The 9975-nt window shown below is 44.1% G+C and overlaps 2 protein-coding genes across 3 annotated transcripts in view; one reads left to right on the top strand and one right to left on the bottom strand.

Annotated features, from left to right (window-relative positions):
- KCNQ1 (potassium voltage-gated channel subfamily Q member 1) overlaps positions 1 to 9975 on the top strand; it is a 405949-nt gene that overhangs the window by 228214 nt on the left and 167760 nt on the right. The gene's annotated exons all lie outside the window — the stretch shown is intronic.
- The window catches only part of LOC134740230 (collagen alpha-1(I) chain-like), a 28385-nt gene continuing 19864 nt past the window's right edge, over positions 1455 to 9975 (bottom strand). The window contains exon 2 of the mRNA XM_063670689.1: positions 1455 to 3655. The gene's annotated coding sequence lies outside the window, so the exon portion shown is untranslated. The remainder of the gene's footprint in view (positions 3656 to 9975) is intronic.

Here is a 9975-nt window from a genome sequence, read left to right on the forward strand (position 1 = left end):
CTTCCTGAAAGCAGGCACAGGAAGGGATGGGAGCTCAGCCCACCGGGTGCTAGACAAGGGAGTGTGTCTCTTTCCCCATGAGTGACAGCAGCCACAAGGGGATGCCCAGCATTGGGGGTGGGGTGGGGGGAGGGCCCTCCGTGCTTTCTGGCTCTTTGGGCCTGGGGTGCAGCCCCTCATTTGTACTTGCTGGCTGCCCCATGGGGGCTTGGGCTAGGTCTCCCTGCCGGTGGGGAGGAAGGTGTGGAAGCTGGTTTGCCGGGGCCACCCAGTGTGGGCTCAGGAAGGGAAGGAATGTGACCAAGGCTGGGTGTGGCTGGGGAGAGCACAGCCAGTTGTGGGTTTTTCTTGGGGCCCAGATAGATGTGAGCAGAGCTGGAGGCCCCTCTCTCCCAGCCCCCAGCACACACACTAGGACCTTTCTTCATCATGCAGCCATAGAGCTGGAGGCCAAGGACACCCTCTGGAAATCTGAATTCCATTCGCTCTTGGCAAAGAGCAGCTTCCTGCTTAGGGAAGGTGCACGCGTGCGTATGTGTGTGTGCGCACGCGCGCACACACGACCACAGAGACTGGGGGGAGGCACGTGGGGAGGAGGGCTGCCTGTCGAGATGTGTAAGATGGCCCCAGTGTTACCAGGCACTAGATGGCACTTATAAAGCCCATTCGGAGGATTTAGACAAATACCTCGAGCGAGTGAATCTGAAGCGTGCTAGTTGCGTTGCCTTTTAAATAGGCTCTGGCTTAAAACAGTCACAGCGAAACATGCCTTTGAATTGGAAAGCCAGAACTTTTTGCAAAATAATTTGAAAAGTTTGTTGAACCTTAAACCTTTCCTGATGACTCCTTCCTTCTGAACTTAACTCGTTAAAGTTGCTCCAATCCCAGCCCAGTGCCAGACCAGCTTCCTGGAAACTCTCGCCAACTGCTGGCCTTTGGAAAGGCTTGTCACCCTAATAGCTGTTTTTAAAAAAAAAAAAAAAAAAAAGCTCACTGGGCACCTTGGCTGCAGGGTCTGAAAAGTCCTTTGTGTTAGCTCCAGCTGCAGAGTTTTTCCAGGCCTCGCTTCTGGGGCTGACTGGAGCTGTTTCTCTTCGTTTCCTCTTACAGTGGCGGGCACTCAGCCGGCTTCTTCCCGCCCGACTTCTCTGCCAGAGCCCAGGTGGGGGACGGGGATGCCAAGGGCAGAGCCCCTGGAGAGGCTAGTGTGGGCATGTCCTGAGTGGACAGGCCTGAAGGTGGGTTCACTAGCCTCTTTCTCCCATCCTTCCCCCTATTAGAGGTAGTGCTCTAGTGGGGAAAGATTAGGGCCCCTCCTAGGTCAATATTGTGTCATTTCCCCAGAATAGCCAGGGCCAAACCAGCTCCCAAGCAGTACTGTTTCAGAAGTGAAGATAACTCACCCCTCCCAAAAGCAGAGTTTTGGCAATATAAAACATGAAAGTGGGATGGGATCTAAGTCATATTTTTTTAATGAGTTTAAAACACGTGTGTGCATTAGAAAACATTTAAACACAGACATTGGGCAAATTAATTGAAAAATATATTGTCATTTTGCGTTAAAATAAAAGATGATCTGAAAATGGAAAAAAGTTACATAAAAATGTAAATATTTCATGAGACATAGCAGTCACAACATGCCATACACATTTCTTTCAGAAACACTCCACTGGAAATTCTGTAATAAGACATACGTAACAGTTTCACTTCCTAGGAGATCCCAATTGCTCCTCAGATAGGGTGGAGAGCACCCCTTATTAGAGGGTGGTTGGGCTCTCTGGGAGCCCGCCCAGGGCCTGCCCTGACTCTGGCTCTGCCTTTCCCTGTCAAAAACCTCTTTGTGCTGGAGCAGCCCCTGCTCCACAGAGTGACATGAACCAGAGACTCACAGCACTGTGTGTGGGGAGCTGCTGCCCGCAGGGCATACCAGCCACGTGCACGCAGGGCTGCACACTGCCCTACCGTGCATCCACTGCCTGGCCAACACCTGCCTTCTGGGGAGCCAGTCGTGCTTTATGTATTCAAGTGTTGTGCTACAAAAATCATAGAACAGTCTTTACACACATGGTAAAACAAATTCAGAGTACAAAAGGGGTGAAAAATAACACTCTCCCCACCCAACCCTAATTCCAAGTTTCCTTCCCTAAAGGTTACCACTCAACACTTTCCTATTGCATCTTTCCAGACATATTTTATATAAACAAATATACGTGTGTCTGTGTGTGCATGTACTTAGTAGATACGGCTCCTTTTTATACAAATGGTAACATACTGTATGTATTTTTCTACACTTTGCCTTTGACTTCTTCCATAGGTATGCCATACTTCTTTTTGAGCTGTACATACAATGCTGATTTATTATGGTGCAGTATATCTGAGAAGCATTTTTATTGCAAAATGTGTGTGTACACGTATACAGGCACACATGTGAAGAGGTGATGGCTCTGAACAGTGTAGTTGAAGTGTTGTTTTCTCATGGTTGGGCTTCCAGTATAATTGGAAGGAGCACAGTCTCTGTGTTCAGCTAGAGATTTAGCCCAATGGGCTGGGCTTTTCCCAGATAGGACATGCTCACTGTTCTGCTCAGATTGTTAGCTGTAGTCTTTCTGGCATCAGTTCCATTTCTAGTGAACACTTGGACTTGGCAAAAGGCATAGAGGTAGTGGTACAGGAAAGATCTAAGGCGGCTAAGGACCATCATACTGGGTATTCAACAGCCAGCTCTCCAAAGAGGCCTCTAAGAAATGGGTAGCTTCACAGATTCACAGATGGATAGTTCATTAAGGTCTTGAGTATTTCCAAGGGAGCACTAACTGGACTACAGCCTGGCAGGAGATAACCAAGTTACATGCATAGTGGCTTTGGGTATGATGGTCTGCTGTATGAAGCAACCCCAGGACATTTGAAGAGAATGGAGTGATGGCCAGTGTATTGTGCTGGGATCTATCACAGGGGTCATGTTGTAATGACACCTGTCAGCTTTGACTGGGGAGCCCTTTCATTTCTTAGTAAGTGTTCAGCCCCAATGTGCACCACTTAAAAGGAAGACACTGGTATGTTCTGGAGATGGATCCGTATTAAGACATCTAGCAAATCTCCTCTTCATTAACAGCTGCAGAGTTTCATTGTGCCATGATTTATGGAACAGATCCTCTATTGATGGGTATGTAGGGCAGCTAAAAAACAGCAGCCATTAACCATTCAAATATATTCACTACTGAAATGACCACTTATGAAATTAGTTTCCCTGAAACATCCCTCCCTATTGAACACTGTTGTTTCTCCTTATCCATCTTATCCCTACTTGTATCTCTGCTGACTGATCTATTTGGCTGTCTCTTGTCAACCAAAGACAATATAAAGCACACACAAAGTAAAGAGGAACTTATAAAGAGGAACTGTAAATCTTGCCAAAATAGGAGATTTCATCAAGTTAAAGAAAATGATATCAAATAATTTCTCAAATAGAGACTGGGCAGAGTAGACCAGTTAGTTAATCAGTTGAAGAGGAAACCAAGATTGATGCCTAGATAAGCATTTCAGAGGACAGCAGGGGAGATGATAATTGATGCAGGTGGCCTCTTGGTCAAGCAGTGAAACCATGCCATACTTCTACAAAAAATGATCCTCTCTGTGGAAGTGCTGCCAACATCCTCTGCCAAATATAAAAGATGCCCTCAGATGTTACTATATAATGTTTTACAAAAGACAAACCAAAATCCCCGCTGGATTTGTTTTTTTCTAAAATGTGTATATAATTGTAACTCTAACAACTGTTATTACATATGAGATAAAATAATATTTTAACTACCGTTATTTTTCAAAATAACTTCCCAATCAAATATCTCTATTGTAAAATTTTGGTCTCCATTTTCAGTGGATTTAGTTTGAGAGAGCCTCCCTTTCCCCCCATTTCCAGCAGAATTAAAATATTTGTTTATGTTGTGATAGATACTGCCAAATAAGGGCTGTACCATTTACATCACTTTGACTGCACAAATGCACTTGCTTCCCCCACCCTTACCAAGTGTATATGCAGGTTTTTATCTTCATTCATTTCATAGATGAGAAATGGTACACTGGAGCTTTAATTTACATTTCTTTTGTTGGAAATGAGGTTTTTATCTTTTCAAACGCTTAAAATCATTTGTTTTTTCTTTTTTGTGAACTATCTCTTCATACCCTTTGGACTCTGTAAAATACCTTGTCTTATTGATTTGTAGAAACTTGCTTTGTCATATTCATTGAAAATATTTTATCTTAATTTTCTTTAGGTGTTTTGGCTTTTTCTATAATATTTTTCTGGTGGCAGAATTTTTTTAATTTCACATAGTCAACTGTGTCAGTCTTTTATGGTTTGAGGTCCTTATCTTAAATTTTGAAATAACCTCCTCATCCTGAAATTGTTTTAATAAATTCTTCCATGTTTTCTTCTATCATTTTTTATTTCATTTTTTACATTTAAATCCTTGCTTTATCAGGATTTTGACATAGTAATTAAATCCAGTTTGGTTTCCCATATGTTTGTCCAGTTGTCCAACACTATTTATTTGAGTACATCATCATCTCTCTACTAATTTCAACTGCTACCTTTATCATATTTCAAACTCTCATTTAATTTGTGTCCATTTCTAGACTCTATTCTGGACTGCTGATGGGTCTGTTGATAGGCCAGAGCTCAGTTATTTTAATTATGTAACTTTATGATGCACTTATCTGTGTAGCAGGACTCCCCCTCATCTCCATTACTTAAGAGCCAATAATAGGAAGCTCATTTTCACAATGCAGTCAACCAGGGGAATTCATGGCATGGCCTAAGATCTAAACACTCTTAAGATTTAAACACACGATTAGCTCTTGAGTTAGACAGGAAGCTGGGGTGTTTGGGACTGAGGCTTCATCTTGGCAGCTAATAATGTCAGGGAGCATGAGCACTTGTTTCTTCCAAGGCTCACTTCAAGGAAGGCAGAATCCAGGTCGGGGGTGCACAGGAGTTGCCAGCTGGACCCAAGGACCATTTCATATACATGTATGATCATACTTTCAGGGCATCTTGGAAAAACTGAATTTGCTAACTCAATAGAGAACAAAAGAGCAAATAGGCCTAATTCAAGAATTTTAAAAAACCCGCAATAAGAAGCATAATCTAAAACTTGTAGCCCAGCCCCTCCTCCATACCAACCACCAAAAAAACCCACTAACACCATAAAGTGTCATAGCTAGAGCTAGAGTGCTATTATAAGCTGTGCAGGCCAAAATGGTTTCATAGCATGAGTTGGGCAGCAGCGACTCAGTTTCCATGTCTGAGTTAGGCCACCTGTAGCAATGCAGCCCCATCCATGAGAAGCTGGTCCAGAGGACTACAGCTGCCTGTCCCACCCTTGGCTGTGCTCTCCTTTACTAATCCATAGCCAAAGACAGGGGCTAATAGCAGGGTCTAGCGTCTAAACTCATATCCTAATTCTACTACTTTCTACCTGCTACACCTTGAGTGAGTCACTTAGTCTCAGTTTCTTTATCTGTAAAATGAGAATCATAAGAGTACCTTCCTCAGAGGGTTGTTAGGAGGATTACACAAATTAATAATATAAAGTATGCAGAAAGGTGCCTGTCCTATAGTAGTGACACAGTGTTACTTAAATGTATTGCTATACCTCATGATGGCCATTCCATCCATTGTAATCATGTGTACCATGCAATTCACAGTGCCTGACAAAGCTGATGGGGAGGCGAGTTGGAATGAATGTTATCAGCATCAGAAAAAATACAAGTGCATCCTCATAAGATTATTTAGGATGCACAGGATCCCAGATTAGAGTTTTTGAAATCTGTCGTTCTCTGCATTCTTGTCTAGATGCTGTGGACAGTGATGGGAAAATGGTCCCTGCTGCACACTAGGGCCTGTTAGGCCAGTTGGGGGCTAGAGGAGCACAAGGGGCCAGACTGCTGCTACTTCTGAATTTTACAGGACATACATTTTTTTTCATATAAACTTAGAACTAGCATGTCTGATTTATTTTTTTATTTTTATTTTTATTATTATTTTTTTGAGGCAGAGTCTCACTCTGTCACCTAGGCAGGAGTGCAGTGGCGCAATCTCGGCTCACTGCAACCTCTGCCTCCTAGGTTCAAGCAATTCTCTTGCCTTAGCCTCCCTAGTAGCTGGGACTACAGACATCTGCCACCATGACTGGCTAATTTTTTTTTATTAGAGACAGGGTTTCACCATGTTGGCCAGGCTGGTCTCAAACTCCTGACCTCAAGTGATCTGCTCGCCTCAGCCTCCCAAAGTGCTGGGATTACGGGCATGAGCCACCGCACCTGGCCTCAGCTTGCCTAATTAAAAAAAAAAAAAAAAAGTTGTCTATCTGTGTGCATATCCATATCCCATTGGCATTTGTTATTGAAACTTCGTTCAATTTAGATTAACTTATGAAGAATTGCCTTCCCCCCCTCAAAAAAAAGTCTTTCCAGCCATAAATAGAAGCAGTTTACCCACATGTTCAAATCCATTGCAACATCCTTCCATATTTTTTAGATCTTTGTATGGATTTTGGACATTCTAAAATTCATTTCTGGGTATTTTTAGGAGGACTACTGATTTTTTTAAATTTGGGGATTTTTTAAAATAAATTTTTATTTTGAGATAATTGTAGACTTCTCATGCAGTTCTAAGAAACAACACAGAGAAATCTTACGTACTCCTTTACCTAGTCTCCCCCAATAGTAACATCTTGCAAAACTGTAGTACAATATTCTGACCAGGATATTGCATTGATAGTCTCACTACAGGACATTTCTAACTCTTCAAGAATCCCTTATGTCCCCCTTTTATAGCCACCCCCAATTCCCTCCCACCCTACCCTGTCCTTAGCCCCTGACAACTACTAACCTATTCTTCATTTCTTTATCATTCCAAGAAAATTATATAAATGGAACCACATAAGCAAATCACCTTTTTGGGATTGGCTCTTTTCACTCAGCACAATTCCCTGAAGATTCACCCAGGTTATTGTGTGTATCCTTGCATTTTGGTATGACCCAATTTGGGTTTGTATTTTTAAAGCTGATGGACACTATTTACTAGTGTTTTCAAGATTGCACTGACCATCATAGGTGAAATAGGTATGTGTTCTTTTATTATGAAAGCCTCCTCAGATGTGGACATTAGTGAAATTTGGGCTCCAAAAAGAGACTTTGGAAGATTTCACTAATGATGTGGTTGTTTTTTAAATAGATACCCCCCCCCAAAAAAAGCACCTATGAAAAAATTCTTACATAGCAATTCTACTTCTGAATGCTAAGAGGGTTTGGAAAAAGTCATTTTTGCAGTGTTTGTGTTCTATGAAGAGTGGGTAGAAGGAGGCCAGGTAGAAGGAAGCAGGAGAGTATTCCTGCCTCCCCAGGAGAGAGCTTTACTTTCTGCCTATATCTTCCTGTCCTACCAGCCCACCTGGTTCTCTCTGTCTCTCTCCAACTGTGACCGTCTTTTCCTCGTAGCTCCCTGCTCACTCCATGTGGAGGATGGCTCTTGGGGCTGGGGTGACTAAAGGCAAAGAATGGGGATCCCTGTGACAGCTCCAGGGGATTTTGGGACCAGATAACCTTAATGGCCTCAGGCTCCCTAGATGAGAAATGGGACTTAGTAAAGTCAAACTGGTCCAGGTTAAGCCAGCCCATGATGCCTGGAAGGAACTTACCCTTTTCTAGAGTAACTTCCCTTTTCAGGAAGTTTCTAGCTTGCTTGCTTGCTCGCTCTCCCCACCCCCACCCAACCTTCCCCAACCTCTCTCTCCCTCTCTCAGGAGAAGGTGCTCCCTCACCCTTAAAGACCAGGCAACTGCCGTTGCTTCCCATGTGTCTGTTCCTCTATTCAGTATTGTGGGCACTGATCACACACCAGGGCACTGTGGGGGCCCTGGGACCCGGGAGGACCAGAATGGGTACAGTCCCTGCTTTCTCAGGTTATGGTCATATCATCCATGCTCCCCAAGAATCAAGGTACTCCAAAGGAGGCCCAGCACTACCATCTAGGTGGGGAGAAAACACACCGGCCATAATGAACACACGTTTAGGCTGAAGAATAATCTTCAAATGATACTACTACTTAAACTTCCTGTTTGCCAGGCAAATATAGACATCATTTCACTAATCCTCACAGCAGCTTTTAACACAAGAATATTATCATTCCTGTTTTATACATAATCTCCTAAGGGTTGAGGGATTGAGTCTAGGGCCCAGGGTCACAAAGCTAGGGAGCCGTGGATCTGCAGGAGATGTCCCAGCTCATCAAATATTCTTTCAGTATTAAACATATCAAGCTCTCTCCTGACCTTCTCTCCCCTTCCCCAGGCTAGGACTGTCTTATCCTGTGGTTCTTAGCTGAAATGTCCCTTCCTCAGAGGAGCCAATTTCTAAAGCTTAAGACTGGGCTGTAAAAAATCACATACCTCCCCTCCCATTCTTAATGTGTAACTGTGTGTTTATTTGTGGTAAAGGGTTTACTGGCTGGCTCCTTCTATCACATTCAAGGAGCATGAGGGTACAGGCTGGCTGTTTCTATTCAGTGTTTATCTTCAGTGCTTAATCCATATGGAGCCTGTCACGGACCCTCAGTGAATGTTTGATGAGTGAGTGAGTGAGTGAGTGAGTGAGTACTTGTGCCCAGGTCAAACCAGGTGCTAGGACCCAGGCAGGGGTTCCATAAGGCTATGCTGGGGTTCAGGCAACCCAAGGCTGGTCTGGAGAGTGTAAGGCTTGAGAGCTCTTCTTCAGGCTCAGTCATCCCTGCTTCCCCAGGACTCATGTCCACATGCTATTGTCCATAGAAGCTGGGGTCCAAAGTCGACCAGAATATCTCTAGTCATAAAGAATCTCTTCCCCTTGAGCCCACTCATCTCTGTTGACATTCTAGAAATGCAGGGAAATCTGGGCACCATGAAATGCAGTGACTTGCAGTGATCCTCCTGGGGCCTTGTATAGAAGAGACCATCTCAGTTTTGTAGACCAGGAAACTGAGGCTTGGGGATAGCAGATGTTACCAGACAGAAAATGGTGGCACCTGGAGAGGTGCTCAGGTCTGTGTGGAAGAAAGGACAGGAGTCCTTCTGCCACCCAGACTGTGCATTCAGACATCTCCCTTGTGCTGTGCAGCCTTAGTTCTGCCTCCTGAGAGAGGTGACCTTCTCCCACTTCTTACAGGCAAGGCTCTTGCTAGCCTGAGGACCAGGAGCCTTCAGATTTTCTTGTTCCCAGGATATATCGCACCAACTCAGGAGACGTGGGAATGGGCCAGCATTAGGAATGGGTATTAGCATCTGCATTAAAAGGCTCCCACTGACAGCTCATGCATTGTGATGGAATTAGAGGTGAGATACAGAGCAGGAGTCCCTGGCACCTCCAGAACCTGTCAGCCTGAGTATGGGCAATGGAGTTTTAGTTTGCAAAACCAGACACATAGAGGCCAGGTTTCCCCCGCCCAACACTAGACCACTGTGCCTGCCACTGCTGTCTGCAAATGCAGGTTCCTGGGGCTCTGGGTGGTTTGTCCAATGGCTAAGCTTTCCCCAGGAATGGGTAACTGGAAAAATGTAGGAATTACATATGATTCCATCAATGACAGTTTTCCTATTAAAACATAACTTGTTAAAGCATAGAGCTTAGTTCAGAGTAAACATTTCAAACTTCTGAGAAGAAGTAGAGATTATAACATAGAGCAAGGCTTAAAAAAGGGGTAGAAGCCCCTACCTACTGACTGGCATCACAAACACTGCCCTGAAATGCCAATTTATTTCAAATACTACTCTAGCCAACTGGGCCCTGCATCTGCTGCAAGGAACATCCCTTACTTTCCCATCTCAATACAACTGTGAAAAGCCTAGCCTGGGACTCAGGCCTTTCCTTACTCCCTCTGGTTACCTAGCTTTAGCTCTGAGGCAGCCCAGATGACGTGGGCCTCTAAGGCTGGCTGCTCTT

This window comes from Pongo pygmaeus, chromosome 9, assembly GCF_028885625.2.
Source record: "Pongo pygmaeus isolate AG05252 chromosome 9, NHGRI_mPonPyg2-v2.0_pri, whole genome shotgun sequence".
NCBI lineage: Eukaryota > Metazoa > Chordata > Mammalia > Primates > Hominidae > Pongo > Pongo pygmaeus.